Here is a 16156-nt window from a genome sequence, read left to right as displayed (position 1 = left end):
ATTTCCAACTCAGGATGTTGACTGGCTTGGAGGGGAGTTTGAATGTGGTGGTGTTCGCAAAAGCCTGCTGCTCTTGTCATTCTAGATGGAAGTACTTGTAGGATTGGAAGGTACTGTCTGAGGATCTTTGAAGAATTTCTGAAGTGCATCTTGTAGATAGTACACACTGCTGCTACTGAGCGTTGGTCGTGAAGGGAGTGAATGCTTGTGGATGTGGTGCCAATCAAATGGGCTGCTTTGTCCTGGAGGGTGTCAAGCTTCTTTAGTGTCATTGTGGCTGCACTCATTCAGGCAAATGGGGAGTATTCCATCTCACTCCTGACTTGTGCCTTGTAGATGGTGAACATGATTTGGGAAGACAAGAGGTGAGTTACTCACGCAATATTCCTAGCCTCTGATCGGCTCTTATATTTACGTGGCGATTCCAGTTGAAGTTCTGGAACTGAGATGACTGACCTCCAACAACAAGGACCGTTTTCCTATCTGTCAGTTATGACTCCAATAACAAGTGTTGGCCCGCGATACCCTTTTCTCTGTTGCGCCTTGATGCCACATTTGGCAGAATGCAGCCTTGATGTCAAGGGCTGGAATTCAGTTCCTTTTTCTATGTTTAAACCAAGGCTCTGATTAGGTCAGGAGCTGAGTGTCTCTGGCAATACCCAAAAGGGGCGTCACTGAGCAGGTTATTGCTGAGCAGGTGCTGCTTGATAACACTATTGATGACAATTCCATCACTTTACTGATGATGGAGAGTACATTGATGAGGCGGTATTGGGCCGGGTTGAATTTGTCCTGCGTTTTCTGTACAGAACATACTTGAGCAGTTTGTTTCCCATTGTCGGTTTGTAACTGTACTGGAACAGCTTGTCTAGGGAAGCGGGAAGTTATGGAGTACAAGTCTTCAGGACTATTGCTGGTATGTTATCAGGGGTTATAACCTTTGCAGTACCCATTACCTTCAATCGTTTCTTGACATCAGTCAATCGAATTTGCTGAAGACTGCTATCTGTAATGATGAGGACCACCGGAGGAGGCCGAAATGGACCATTCACTCGAAACTTCTGACTGAAGATTTCTGCGAAAGCTTCAGCCTTACCTTTTGCACTGATGTGCTGGGCTCTTCCATCATTGAGGATGGGAATATTTATGGAGACTCCAGTGAGTTGTTTAATCGTCCAACACCATCCACGATCGGATTAGGAGGACAGCAGAGCTTAAATACGATGCATTCGTTGTGGGATAGCTCAGTTCTGTCTGTCCCTTGCTGTTTATGCTATTTGGCATGCAAGTATTTCTGTTTGGAAGCTTCAGCAGATTAACATTTTATCTTTGTATATTCCTGGTTCTGCTCCTGGCATGCCCTCCTGCACTCTCCATCGAACCAGAGTTGATCCTCTGGCTTGCTGGTAATGGTTGAGTTGGGGATATTTTGGGCCGTGACATTACAGACAGTGCTTGAGTATAATTCTGGTTCTATTGATGGTCCACTGTGTCTTATGGACGCTCAGTCTTGAGTTGCTAGATCTCTTCGAAGTCTGTACCATTTAGCATGGTGATAGTGCCACACAACAGAAAAGAGTTTATTTTGAATGTCACCATGAGACTTTTACCGATACTGTCATGGACAGATATATCTGCAGTTGGTAGATTGGTAAGCATGAGGTCATATATCATTATTTGCCTCTTGTTCTTTCCCTCACCATCTGCTGCAGACCCAATCTAGTAGCTATGTCCTTTTTGGACCCGACCAGCCTTATCAGTAGTACTGCTGCCGAACTATTCTTGGTGGTCGACTTTGAAATCTCCCAGCTAGAATACACTTTGTACCCTTGCCACAGTCAGTTCTTTCTCCAAGTGTTGTTTAACATTGAGGAGTAGTGATTCATATGAGGAACGACGTTACGTGGTAATCAGTAAGAGACACCGTTGTCCATGGTTAATCAGAAGCCATGGGACTTCATTGGCTCTGGAGTCAATCTTGGGGACTTCCAGAGCAACAACCTACCAACTGTACCTCACTGAGCTGCTCCCTCTGCTGGATCGGTCCTGCCTTTGTGGCAGGACATATCCAGGAATGGTGATGGTGGTGTCTGGGTTATTTCTGTCAGGTATGATTCCGTGAGTATGACTATGTCGGGCTGTTGCTTGAATAGTCTGTAAGGCAGTTGTCCCAGTTTTGGCACTACCCATTAGATGATAGTAAGGAAGACTTTGGAAGTTCTCCAGTGATGTTTCTAATGTTGACTTTTCCGGTGCAGGGTTGGATGACAGGTGGTCCAGCCGGTTTCATTTCTTTGAAACTTTGTAACGATTGGTACAACTGAATGACTCAATGGACCATTTCAGGGGGCGATTGAGAGTCAATGACATTGCTGTGCGTCTGGATTTGCATGTCAGCCAGACCAGTTGAGGATAGAAGATTCCTTCATTGAAGGATATTAGTGATCCAGTTGAATTTTTTTGAAAATCGGCAATGATTTCATTCTCATTGGTAGATTCATAAATCCAGCGATATTGAATTGAATTTCCACCATCTGCAGTGGCGGGATTTGAACTTGGGTCCAAAGAACAGGAGCTGATTTTCTGGATTGATAATTTATAGGTAAGACCATCAAGCCTACTTGGAACCATATGATGTTCTCAACTGCCATTTCTTGTGTTGCCCTGTTTTTCATTAATTGCTTATGTTATTCTGTAATCTCATCCTTCATTAAATCCTGATTGAAATACACAGTCATGAACGTCCTCTCGACTTCTTGAATTTCATTTAATCCATTCGTTTGAACAGACATTTCAAGGCAGCTGCCCATCAGAAAATACCAGGAAGTAAGAATGGCTGACTGTGCACTATATGTGTCACCGGACCAGCGTGTCTGTCCAGGCACGTACAGTATTTATTGTGGGTCAGAGAACCTCTGAATTATTAGAGCACAGATGGAGGCCATTCAGCCCATCGAGGAGTCACAAGCTCTCCAACTGAACAAACGGAGATAGAGAGATTGTGTGGAGATAGATGATGTGTGAGAGAAATAAACAGAAGGAAAGAAAGTGAAAGTAGATAAACTGAGAGAGGATAGAAAGGGGAGTGACTGGCCGAGTGGAAAAGGTGTTAGATGATTGTGAAGTTGGATAGATCAGGAGACCGCATTAGGGTATATAAATATGCACAGACAGTAATTAGAAGTATTATTTAGAAATTCCTCTGTACACCATACCATGTGTGCACTATGCTGATACTGGCTGCCATCCCAGAGTATTTATTTCCAATAATATCACAGAATTTACTGACAAATAAACAGAACCCATTAGGCCAATAGATTGGTTCCTTGCAGAAAGCAGAGTTTTTAAATAGACTGTGCCAAGAGCAGCAGGAAATGATGACACCCCCCCCCCCCCCCACCAAACTGTGTGAGAGACCACACAGTTTGAGAGGCCAGAGAATCACAGTGAGGGGCATCACTGACAGAGGGGAATCAGCACCTCAGCTGTGGGTATAATAATTATTGATAAAGTTTGAACACCACTTACCTATTTTTGGAATCCACATTTCAATTTATATAGCACAGTATCAGGAGGGCATTTTAGTAATCTTATCTCTTTGTACTTTGCATATATTGGTATGTGCAGAAAATCATTTCGTTTCTGGATTTTATATTGCATGAAAAGCACAGTATCAGGATTGCATTTTATCAACCTTATCTCTTTGTACTTTGCATATATTGGTATGTGGAGAAAATTATTTTGTTTCTGGATTTTATATTGCATGAATGCATTTCATTAATATTGTCTCTGCCAGTTCCTCATTGTAATTATATCCTGGAATCTGTTACATATATGAGTTATAAAGAGTAACGTTCCAATACTGGTGACTGGAGAACATCACTGTCCCTCCATCCAGTCTAAACAACCATGTCACCCAGTTCTCTCCATCTTCTGTATTTCGCCAATGTCATAATCACAATGTAAATGAAATCCATTAAATGACACTTCATCACAGTTCGTTAACATGGATACCATCAACAACATGACCCACACCTGCCCTGTCTGATTCTGGACTAACAATCTGAATTGTGTTTGTCACGTACAATTCTCTGATAACATATCCATGCCATTTGTTTGTTATAACCTACGTTTTCTTAGGCACATTTTGCCATTGGGTCATGGACGAAAGATGTTCTGTCAATGTTTTACAGATATTGCAATGAATGATCTGTAGTTACAGGATTTATTTCTCTATTTATGAGCAGAGAAGCATGTTAATGTTCCGTTACACACTATTTCTTCCATTACTTCCATATCCAAGGCAGACTGAATGATTACACACAATCAATCTGCCATCTTCAACATTCCTTGCTTCAGTCACACTCACATATCGCATCCAGAATGCACAAATGTTCAAAGTTATTTTGAACTTTAATAAAACAGTTTTGATTCAACGGTTAACAGATTCAAATCGGTTAACTGGAGCAATTTGTTCAGCGGTTGTGATTATGTCAATCTCCATGGATCCTAAGCGTCCCTAGAGAGTTTCTCTCTTCTATCAATAAGGGAATGCTTTCAGTGTTTTTATCCCATAGTATGAGTGGGAGCATCACCCTCACCAGTAACAGGGATCAGCAACTCCAGCGAGAGGTGGAGGAGAGATCAGTCTGTGAGAACATTAGACTGCAATGTTCCAACAATGGGCAGGAGTTTATCCTATGGTATTTACTGGCTTTCCCAGCCTTGCATATCATTATCATATCGGATTGAAGATGTACTGCCGGTTATTCAAGCTGGTTACTATCCTATTCTTGCTATAGTTGGTGTTCCTGGTAAGTCACTCAGTCTGTCGATCGAACTGCATTGATACTGATGAGATGTAAATTTTGGAAAGGTGCAAGTCAACTCTTTCAGTTCCAATCAAAGATTCCATTCATTATAAATAATAACTAGCAAATTATTATTTACAAATAACTCCCCAATTTGCGAGGATGAAACACACTGTTCTCAACCATCGTGATTCATTTTCTCCTGCAAAGTTTACATCTCCATATCAATCCTGTCCAGAATAAACATTAAGACGTCCCAGTCTCCTCCTCAGCCGCAGTGCAACTCCTGAATAAAGCATTGTTTGCGCCTTTGTTAATTCTGGATACATGTTTCAAGTCCCTTCTTACCACGTGTCCATTGCAAAATAATTGAACTTGAGATGTTTAACTTGTTCTCTGTACAGAATCTGAAAGATGGGAAGATAGTGTATGGTGGTCACGTGATTCGCTCGTAATCTAGATGCAAAGAATAATAATCTGTTGATATTGGCTTGCCTGATGCACATTTAAGAAGGCAGTGGGTCGTACTTCCCTGGTCAGGTCTCTGTTTAAATGCAAATTCACAGCAGTTTGTTTTACTATTTACTGTCCTGTGGAACAGCTGAACCAGCCACTCAGTTCAAGATCGGTATAACATGCTGGCCTGACCAGGGCTGCACACATCCCGTGAGGGAAGAACAGAAGTGAAGGCAGCGCCCTTCCTTTGCCTATTTCCCATAATCCAACAGCTGATTTCCATTCAAGTAGGTGACCATTCACTGTTTTTGGTGCATTCTTTGTCATTGAGTCTCTCCCCGAGAGTGATATCCATCTCGATAGGCACCTCTTAGTGCTGGCTTTATTGATTCTGACCTACAGATGTAAGGATGTTTTACATTCCACATCAGTGACAAAGGATTGTAAATGAATGGTTTCCTTTGTCGCATGAAGGAAATGGAACCAGCTAAGTGAGGGAAAGGATTTATTGTGATCAAACCTGAGAGTGTTGTTGAGGCAGTATTTGGGGCATTGTGGACAGATTTTCTCTCCTTTATAAGAAGTGATCTCCTTACTACAGAGAGTGTGAAAAAGAGTTCCACCAGATTAATCTCTGGGATAATGACATCATAAGGAATGAGTAAAGTTTGATCTGGGGTGCTTTCGGAGAATAAGAGGTGATTGCATTCAACACTGAGGGGGGAGGGACAATCACTCCTTATTTTCCAAACAGATAATGAGAAGGTGATAAATTCCATGTTTGCTGTTTCACTCAGGATGCATGATTCTGGATAATTTTAGTGCCTCTGAGGACGTTACGCTCACCCACCCCAATCTCCACTCCCCAAGGTGACTGAGAGAGACAGAGAGGTCCAGGTTTTGAATAAACTATCACCACATTAATATAGTGCAGTTGTTGTGTGATCCTGCACTGAATGTCATATTATCCACCACCCTGATAGCAGCCACAATACCTTCATTCTAAAACAGTTAACTATTCCCACCAGCTTCTGACATTCATGAAGAACATGAATCCATCTACTCAGAGACGTCTATAAGACACAGGAGCAGAAATTAGGCCAGTTAGCCTGTTGAGTCTGCCCGCCATTCAATTATCGCTGATAGGTTTCTCAAATCGATTCTCCAGCCTTCTCCTCGTAATTTTTCATCCCCTGGTTAATCAAGAACCTATCTAAAGCCGTCTCAAATAGACGTAATGACCTGGCCCCCATTGCCTTCTGTGGCAATAAATTTTAAAGATTCGACATTCTCAGGTTAAATACATTTCTCCTTATCACTGTTCTAAAAGGTGTTCCCTTTCATCTTTGTCTCTGCCCTCGAGCTCTCGTTCAATGGAAACATCTTACCAACATCACCTCTGTCCAGGTAATTCAGTACTCTGTGCTTCCATTGTATTCCGTCTCATCTTTCTAAACTTTACCGAGGATAGACCCAGAGCCCACAAACATTGTGGGCCCAGGAAAGTATAGACCAGTTAATCTGACGTCAGTGGTGGGAAGGATGCTGGAGTCTATTATAAAGGATGAAATTACGGCACATCTGGATAGTAGTAACAGGATAGGACAGAGTCAGCATGGATTTATGAATGGGAAATCATGCTTGACTAATCTTCTTGAATTTTTTGAGGATGTAACTACGAAGATGGACGAGGGAGATCCAGTAGATGTAGTATATCTGGACTTTCAGAAAACTTTTGATAAAGTCCCACACAGGAGGTTAGTGAGTAAAATTAGGGCGCATGGTATTGGGGGCAAAGTACTAGATTGGATTGAAAATTGGTTGGCAGATAGGAAACAAAGGGTAGTGATAAACGGCTCCATTTCGGAGTGGCAGGCAGTGACCAGTGGGGTACCGCAGGGATCCGTGCTGGGACCGCAGCTTTTTACGATATATGTTGATGATATAGAAGATGGTGTCAGCAATAACATTAGCAAATTTGCTGATGATACAAAGCTGGTTGGCAGGGTGAAATGTGATGAGGATGTTAGGAGATTACAGGGTGACCTGGACAAGTTACGTAAATGGGCAAATGCATGGCAGATGCAGTTTAATGTTGATAAATGCATGGTTATCCACTTTGGTGCCAAGAACAGGAAGGCAAATGACTACCTCAATGGAATCGAGTTAGGTAAAGGTGCAGTACAGAGAGATCTAGGTGTTCTTGTACACCAGTCAATGAAGGCAAGCATGCAGGTACAGCAGGTAGTGAAGAAGGCTAATAGCATGCTGGACTTCATAACAAGAGGAATTGAGTATAGAAGCAAAGAGGTGCTTCTGCCGCTGTACAGGGCCCTGGTGAGACCACACCTGGAGTACTGTGTGCAGTTCTGGTCTCCAAATTTGAATCTGCCGCTTCTGGTTGTCATCTCCAGATCTCCGTTGCAATGGCAGGTATATTGGGTCCAGGTCAATGTGCTTATTGATTGAATCTGTGGATGAGTGCCATGCATCTAGGAATTCCATACATCTAAATCTCTGGACTCAAAGCAGAAGTGGTAATGCAAAGATTTGAACAAACAGTCTTACCGCAAATTCAACCCAAACTCTGGGTCGGATATGTAGATGATACCTTTGTAATCATTAAAAACACAGAAATAGAGAACACACACCGGATCATCAACGCCACACTCACAGGAATCCGATTCACTAGAGAGGAAGTAAAGGACAACCAACTCCCATTCCTAGATGTGATAGTACAGAGAACACCGAACGGAGAATTCACCACAAAGGTACACAGGAAAGCCACACACACACAGACCAAGTCCTGAACTACGAGAGCAACCACCCCAACACACACAAAAGAAGTTGCATCAAGACAGTATTCAAAAGGGCCACAACACACTGCAGTACACCAGAACTGCAAAAAGAGGAAGAGGAACACCTATACAATGTATTCGCCAAAAACGGATACCCGCGCAATTTCATCAACAGATACCTAAGGGAAAGACAACGGAACAAGGACATGCCACAACCCAAAGGACGAGCCACACTACCATACATCAAGAGCATTTCTGAACTGACAGCAAGACAACTGCGTCCACTAGGACTCATAACTGCACACAAAACAACAGCCAATCTCAGACAACAACTCACCAGAACGAAGGACCCGATACCCAGCATGAGCAAAACCAATGTCGTGTACAAAATCCCATGCAAGGAGAAAGTGAGGTCTGCAGATGCTGGAGATCAAAGTTGAAACTTTATTGCTGGAACAGCACAGCAGGTCAGGCAGCATCCAGGGAACAGGAGATTCGACGTTTCGGGCACAGGCCCTTCTTCAGGAATGAGCAGAGAGTGTTCAGCAGGAGAAGATAAAAGGTAGGGAGGAGGGACTTGGAGGAGGGGCGTTGGAAATGTGATAGGTGGAAAGAGGTCAAGGTGAGGGTGATAGGTCGGAGTAGGATGGAGGCGGAGAGGTCAAGAAGAAGACTGCAGGTCAGGAAGGCAGTGCCGGGCTGGAGGGATCCGGCTGAGACAAGGTGGGGGGAAATCCCATGCAAGGACTGCACAAAATACCACATAGGACAAACAGGAAGACAGCTAACGATCCGCATCCATGAACACCAACTAGCCACGAAACCACACGACCAGCTATCCTTCGTAGCCACACACGCAGATGACAAGCAACATGAGTTCGACTGGGACAACACTACTATTATAGCACAAGCCAAACAGAGAACAGCCAGAGAATTCCTTGAGGCATGGCACTCATCCACAGATTCAATCAATAAGCACATCGACCTGGACCCAATATACTGGCCATTGCAATGAACAGCTGGAACTGACAACCAGAAGCGGCAGATTCAAACCACTATAAATGCCGTAGGAAAGATCACAGAAGCGCTTCACAAGCGGCCCCCAAGCACTGAGGATGTCACCTAGACAGGGGACGAAATGTCTGCAACACAAATTCCCAGCTCGGCGAACAGAACCACAACAGAGAATATTAGCTATGCCTCTAACTATACTACCCGCAAGTATCCATAATTGAGCAGCACAGTGAAACAGCAATGCTGCCTCACAGTGATAGGAATTCGTGTTCAATTCCAATCTCTGACAACTGTCTGTGTGGAATTGATACATTCTTCCCGTGTCTGCACTGGGAGCATAAACTCTTTTCTCTCTCCACAGTATGTATCTGTATTTGTTTCGGATTTTACAATCTACCGTATTTTTTCTATTATTTGATGGAGAAATGCTGTAAATGTGACAGTTTTTTGTAAAAGCAGCCGTGGTTCGCGGATTCCCCTGGGTGTTTAGGAACGTTGACCGGCCATTTGTCTGAGTGCAGTGTCCCTGGATACTCATTCCATCTCTTTCAGTCCCTCCGTCCATCGTTACTGCATGCTGCCTTTCCTTTGCCACCCCTGGGGCTCCCCACGCCCCATTGCCTGCCACTGGATACTCGCTTTGCAGGATTGTGCACACAGCGACACTGGGCACTTTCTGACCCGCTGGGGATGCTGGGTAAAGACCCTGCCATTGACAAGAACAGAATAACTACAATCCAATTTAATCGCAAATCAGAGTATATAGGTTGAATGACATCATCTGCTCTGACATTCTGTAGTCTTCTGTTTATCCTCGTCAATCTGCAAATAAATGGTCCACATGTCTACCTTGTCAAACAGGTTTGGTGGAGTTGCTAGATGTCAGATCCTCAGGCCATTGGACTGAGTCAGTGGGCTCCACCTTCTTGGTTTATGAGGTCACACTTACGTTTTTATTATCACGTCTATCCACTTTAAAGAAAAGGCCTTGCTGGAGTTGTGCTGAAAGGATATTTGAATTTTGGAGACACTAGAATATGTCACGTGCGAGTGAGATTATGATTAGGAAGGTAGTACAGTTAAATAGCTGAAAATGTGTTGCTGGAAAAGCGCAGCAGGTCAGGCAGCATCCAAGGCACAGGAGAATCGACTTTTCGGGCATAAGCCCTTCTTCAGGAATCCTGTTCTCCTGTTCCTTGGATGCTGCCTGACCTGCTGCGCTTTTCCAGCAACACATTTTCAGCTCTGATCTCCAGCATCTGCAGTCTTCACTTTCTCCAGTACAGTTAAATACACGGCCAAAGAGCTGGTAGCACTTCTGATATTTTGATCATGGCGATTCCCGACTCGATAGAATATATCCAAGGAGGACGGGATGGACCTGAATTGGCAGCAATCTCTGATATGTGGTTCATTGGGATTCCCGGGTTAGTAGGCTGGAGACAATCGTTTAAAGTGAAATTATTATCCAGCCCTCTATCGAAATCGGATCATGTGTAATGCAATGTACAGATTGAAGTGACAAAGGAGGAAACTGGAATTGTCTGTCTACAATATTTTCTGCTTTACTGACAGTCTTTTGTAATATCCTGTCACCGGAAAATAGCAGCAGATAATACTTCAGGGAATCTCAAACCAAATATCAGGTCAGTGTGTGATGTGTTTGGCTGAACTGTATCTATTTCAATGCAAGTATTATTATGGGTAAACAGATGAATTTAGAGCCTGAATAGGACTACGATGTAACAAACATTTTAGGGACTTGGTTGAGAAAGAGACAGGACTGGCTGCTCAACTTTCCAGGTTTTGTTGTTTTAGATTAGGCAGAGGGGAAGCTAAAAGAGGCGGAGGAGTTGCATTACTAATCAGGGAGGTTGTTACATCTGCACTTAGGACGTATTTGTGGACTCATCTACTGAGGCAACATGAAGCGAGCTCAAGATATGATGGAGGCATGTGTTAGGATTGTACTGTAGTCCCTACAACAGCTACCGAGAGATTGAGGAACAAATATGTCGGCCGATTATGGAAACGTGTATTAAAAACAGAGTTGCCAACGTGAGTGACTTTAACACCTCAATATTGACTGGAGTCCCTTAGATCAAGAGGCTTAGACCGGGTAGAATTTCTTAAGTGCATCCAAGAAAATTATTTGCAGCGGTATGGGGCTTGTCCAACTACAGGAGGGGCCATACTGGACCTCGTATTAGAAAATGAGTCTGTCCAGTTGACTGACCATTCACTAGAAAATCATTTTGGAAACAGTGATCACAATGCCCTCAGGGTTGAGAGAGCTACGATCATGACATAAGACAGGACTTTGAGGTAGTCAATAAATTGGTGGAAGGCAAATCCGCATCAGGCAGATGCGAGGGGCTGTTAATTGGGAAGAGCTGCTATCAGGCAAATCCACATTTTGCATGGTGGAACTGTTTATTAAATCCTGATTACACTATCGTCTGGTGAATGTCCTCCCAACTGCTCGAATATCAGTCTATTTTGTTTGAACAGATATTTATAGGACACTCCATGACAGAAAACATGATTCGGAGATGCCGGTGTTGGACTGGGGTGTACAAAGTTAAAAATCACACAACACCAGGTTATAGTCCAACAGGTTTAATTGGAAGCACACTAGCTTTCGGAGCGACGCTCCTTCATCAGGTGATCACCTGATGAAGGAGCATCGCTCCGAAAGCTAGTGTGCTTCCAATTAAACCTGTTGGACTATAACCTGGTGTTGTGTGATTTTTAACTTTGACAGAAAACAGGAAGAGATAATGGATGATTGTGTACTGTGTCCTTCGCAGGACCAGCTTGTTTCTCCAGGCACTGAAAGTCTTTATTGTGGGTCACAGACCTTCAGATATTATATGGCACAGACGGAGGCAATTTAGCCCATCCTACATCCACAAGCCCTCCAACTGCACTATCCGAAATAGAGAGAAATAGAGATACAGAGAGAGAGAGAGAGAGAGAGAGAGAGAGAGAGACAGACAGACAGACACACACACACACACAGAGAGAGAATGAAACAGAAAGAAGGAATGTGAATGGAGATCAGCAGAGTGGATAGAAATTGGAGCGACTGACTGAGTGGGAGAAACGGGTGTTCGAAGAGAGTGAAGCTGGATAGATCAGGAGGCACCATGAGGAAAATAAACAGAAGATGGAAATTTTATTTCGATATTACGCTGGACTGAAGGCCTTTGTCTGGTGCCATACACTGTGAGCATTATGCTGATATTGGCTATCATCCCAGATCATTTATCTCCAATAACATCACAGAGCTAGGTTGCTGACAGTTAAACGGAATCCAATAGACAAATTGATTGGTTCCAGGGAGAAGTTGGATTAACTTCAATAGATTGGGCGAACAGCAGCAGGAACTGATAAGCCCCGAAATACTGTGTGTGGGACTGTACCAGAGAATCTCAGTGAAGGGGAACATTGACAAAGGGGAAATCAACATCTCATCTGTGGGCCAAATAATGATTGACAACGTTTGCACAGCACTTCCATGGTTTTGTAATTCACATTTCAATTTATACAGCTCAAGGTCATGAGTGTATTTTAACAATCTTAACTGTTTGTACTTTTCATATTTTGAAATATACAACAAGTCATTTTGTTCCTATATCTTCTGTTGCATAAGCATATTGTATTATTGGGGAAGAAAGGACCTGTTCTGATGGTACGGCCTTCATCTGAACAATTCTGGGACCAGAGTCCTAACAAATCTCATAACTAGGGCTGCGGTCCGATTTTACAACACATTTTTAGGTTTGGGTGGAGTTTCAGTTATAGGGGAAATTAGAAAACTCGAATTCAAAGAGGTGGTAAGAGTGCAGAACGCAGGAGAGTCTCCAGCCCAGGCACAGATAGGACAGACTGTATTGAAAATGTAAACAATTAAACTTCAAGCACACTGGACAGACAAATGAAATTGAGAGGAGGCACGTTTAATACAGGACTGAGAGTGTTATATCTGAATGCACGCCGTGTAAGAAATGAAGTAAATGAGCTTGTAGCGCAGATTGAAATTGGGAGAGACGTGCTGAAAGGGGATCACGAATGACAATATTCAAGGATATGCATCCTATCGAAAAGATAGGTCGGTGGTAGGAGTAAAAATAAAAATAAATCAATCGTAAGAATCCTGGTCTCCTTACTATTGGAAGAATGCTGTGAAACTTGAAAGTAATCAGAAAAGATTCACGAGGATTGGACTATTTGAGCTACATGGAGAAGTCGAATAGGCTGGGGCTGTTTGCCCTGGAAAGTCAGAGGCTGACTAGTGACCTTATAGCGGTTTAGAAAATCACAAGGGGCATGCATGGGATAAATAGACAAAGTATTTTCCCTGGGGGGTGAGAACTGGACGGCATGGGTCTAGGTTGAGAAGGGAAAGATATAAAAGGGACCAAAAGAGCAAGTTTTTTCATGCACAGGGTGTGTATGGAAACAACTGTGGGAGGAGGTGATGGACACTAGCCCCATTCCAATATTTAAAAGGCATCTGGATGGGTATGTACATAGGCGGGGTACGATAGTTATAGGCCAATTGCTGGCAAATGGAACTAGGTTAGGTTGGGTAATCTGATCGGCAAGGCCGAGTAGGACAGAAGAATCTGTTTCCATGCTGTACATCTCTCTGGCTGTATAACTTTCTGACTGAATGACACAAAGTAGGGTCAGATGGCGCAAAATCAGTGTGGGTCGAATAGAGTATCCCGAAAGGTTGATTAAAGAAACATAGATGGCGTTATGTTCAGGATTCCAAAAAGGAGTCAGGCGCTGCGGCACAATATATGCCAGGAGATAGGAAAGATGCATAGAAAAGGCAAAGTACAGTAGTCATGGGAGATTGCAATATATGGGGGACTGGCAAAATCAGGTTGGTAGAATTTGTGAAGTATATTCGATAGGGCTTTTGGAGCAGCTTGTGGTGCAGCCCACTCAGGAACAGGCAATACTGGGTTTAGTGTACTGCAATGAGGCAGATTATTTAAGAGAACTTAAAATGAAGGAACACGAAGGAAGCAGTAATCATAACATGATTGAATTTATAATGCAATTTGAGAGGGAGAAGATGGCATCAGAGGTAATGGTATTTCAACTGTATAAAGTCAACTACAGAGGCATGAGGGAGGAGCTGGGTAGAATTGACTGATGTGGTCTAGCATGAAAAACTGTAGAACAGGAATGGCAGGAGTATCTGGGAGTAATTCAGGAGACACAACTGAGATTCTTCCCGCGAACAAAGAAGAATGGCACAGGGGAGGATGAAACAACCTTGGCTGACTAGGTTAAAAAAACAGACAACATCGGGTTATCGTCCAACAGGTTTAATTGGAAGCACACTAGCTTTCAGAGTGCGGCTCCGTTCAACAGGTGTTTGTGTAGGAAGTCAGGGACAGAATAATAGCAAAAGAGCAAGCATATAATGTGACGAAGGACAGAGGAAAACCAGACGATTTGGAAGCTCACAAAGACCAACAGAGGACAACAAAATAATAAGTACGGAAGGAGGAGATTAAATATGAGGGTAAGCTTGCCAGTTAAATCATGGAAAATTGTAAGATTTTTTTCAGATATAAAAAGGGCAAAGGCAAGACAGAAGTAGACATTGGACTGCTGGAAAATGGCACAGGACAGACAGTAGTGGGGAACAAAGAAATAGCCAGGAACACGAATAATTTCCCAATAGTTCAAGAATGTGAAGGGGCAAAGCTCAGTACGTCACCCATCACCAAGGCAAACAGGGTAGAAAAGCTAAATGGGCTGAACATGGATAAATCACCTGGACCAGAAGGACTACACCACAGAGTTCTAAGGGAGAAAGCTCAGAGGTAGAGGAGGAGTTAGTGGTGACCTTTCTTAACCATTAGAATCAGGGAATGTCCCAGAGGACTGGAATGGCGGTAATGTAAAATCCCTGTTTAAAAAGGGAATAAGGCAGAAGACGGAAAATTACAGACCAAATAGCCTAACCTCAGTCGTGAGTAAGGTCCTGGAACCGATCGGGAAGGATAAGATTTCTGAATATTTGGAGGTGTATAGTAATATAAGGCAAAGTCAGCATGGTATATTCAAGAGGAAGTCATACCTGACACATCTGCTCGACCATTTTGAGAAAGTAACGAGCAGCTTAGACCCAGGAGCGCCGATGGATGTTATTGCCCGGGCCTCACGAAGGCTTTTGACGAGTTCCACACTGAAGACTATTGATTAAGGTAAGGGCCCATGGTGACAGAGGCAAAGTGCTAGCATGGATAGAAGTTTGGCTGCTTGGCAAAAAGCAGGTAGTGGGGATAAAGTGGTACTTCTTAGGATGGCAGCTGGTGATATAATGTGTTCTGCAAGACTCAGTGTTGGGACAACCTTTTACATTGTACATTAATGATCTAGATGATGGAACGGAGGACAAACGGAGGAACGGATATTCAAAGATATGTAGAGGGACAGGTAGCACTGAGGAGGCAGAAAAGCTGCACAAGGATTTGGACAGGTGAGGAGATGGGCAAAGCAGTGGGAGATGGAGTAAAACATGCACTAGTCTGATGTCATGCACTTTGGTACGAAGAATAGAGGCATGGACTATTTTCTAAATGGGGAGAAAATTCAGAAGTCTGAAATGCAAAGAGACTTAGGAATCCTAGTACAGGCGTCACTCAAGGTAAACCTGCAAGTTGAGTTAGTAGTTAGGAAGGCAAAAACAATGAAGGGATTTATTTCGAGAGGAATTGAAGTTAAAAGCGGGGATGTACTTACAAGGCACTAAAAAGCTCTGGTCAGGTCACATTTCGATTATTGTGTGCAATTTTGGATTTTATGTCTCAGCAGATATGTACTGGTCCTGGAGCGTGTTCAGAGGAGGTTCACTGGAATGGTCCCAGGAATGAAAAGCTTAACATATGAAGAACGTTTGAGGGCCTGGGTCGATGCAAGTTGGTGTTTAGAAGGATGAGGGGGAATCTAATTCAAACGTACAGAATACTGAATGACCTGGACAGAGTGGAGTTTTGAAACTTGTGTCCATTGGTGGGAAAGACTAGGATCCGAGGCAGACATAGA

The sequence above is a fragment of the Chiloscyllium plagiosum genome, unplaced genomic scaffold, assembly GCF_037043375.1.
Source record: "Chiloscyllium plagiosum isolate Xiang-an unplaced genomic scaffold, Cpla_swu_hap1 HiC_scaffold_21, whole genome shotgun sequence".
Taxonomy (NCBI): Eukaryota; Metazoa; Chordata; class Chondrichthyes; order Orectolobiformes; family Hemiscylliidae; genus Chiloscyllium; species Chiloscyllium plagiosum.
This window is presented reverse-complemented; position numbering follows the sequence as displayed.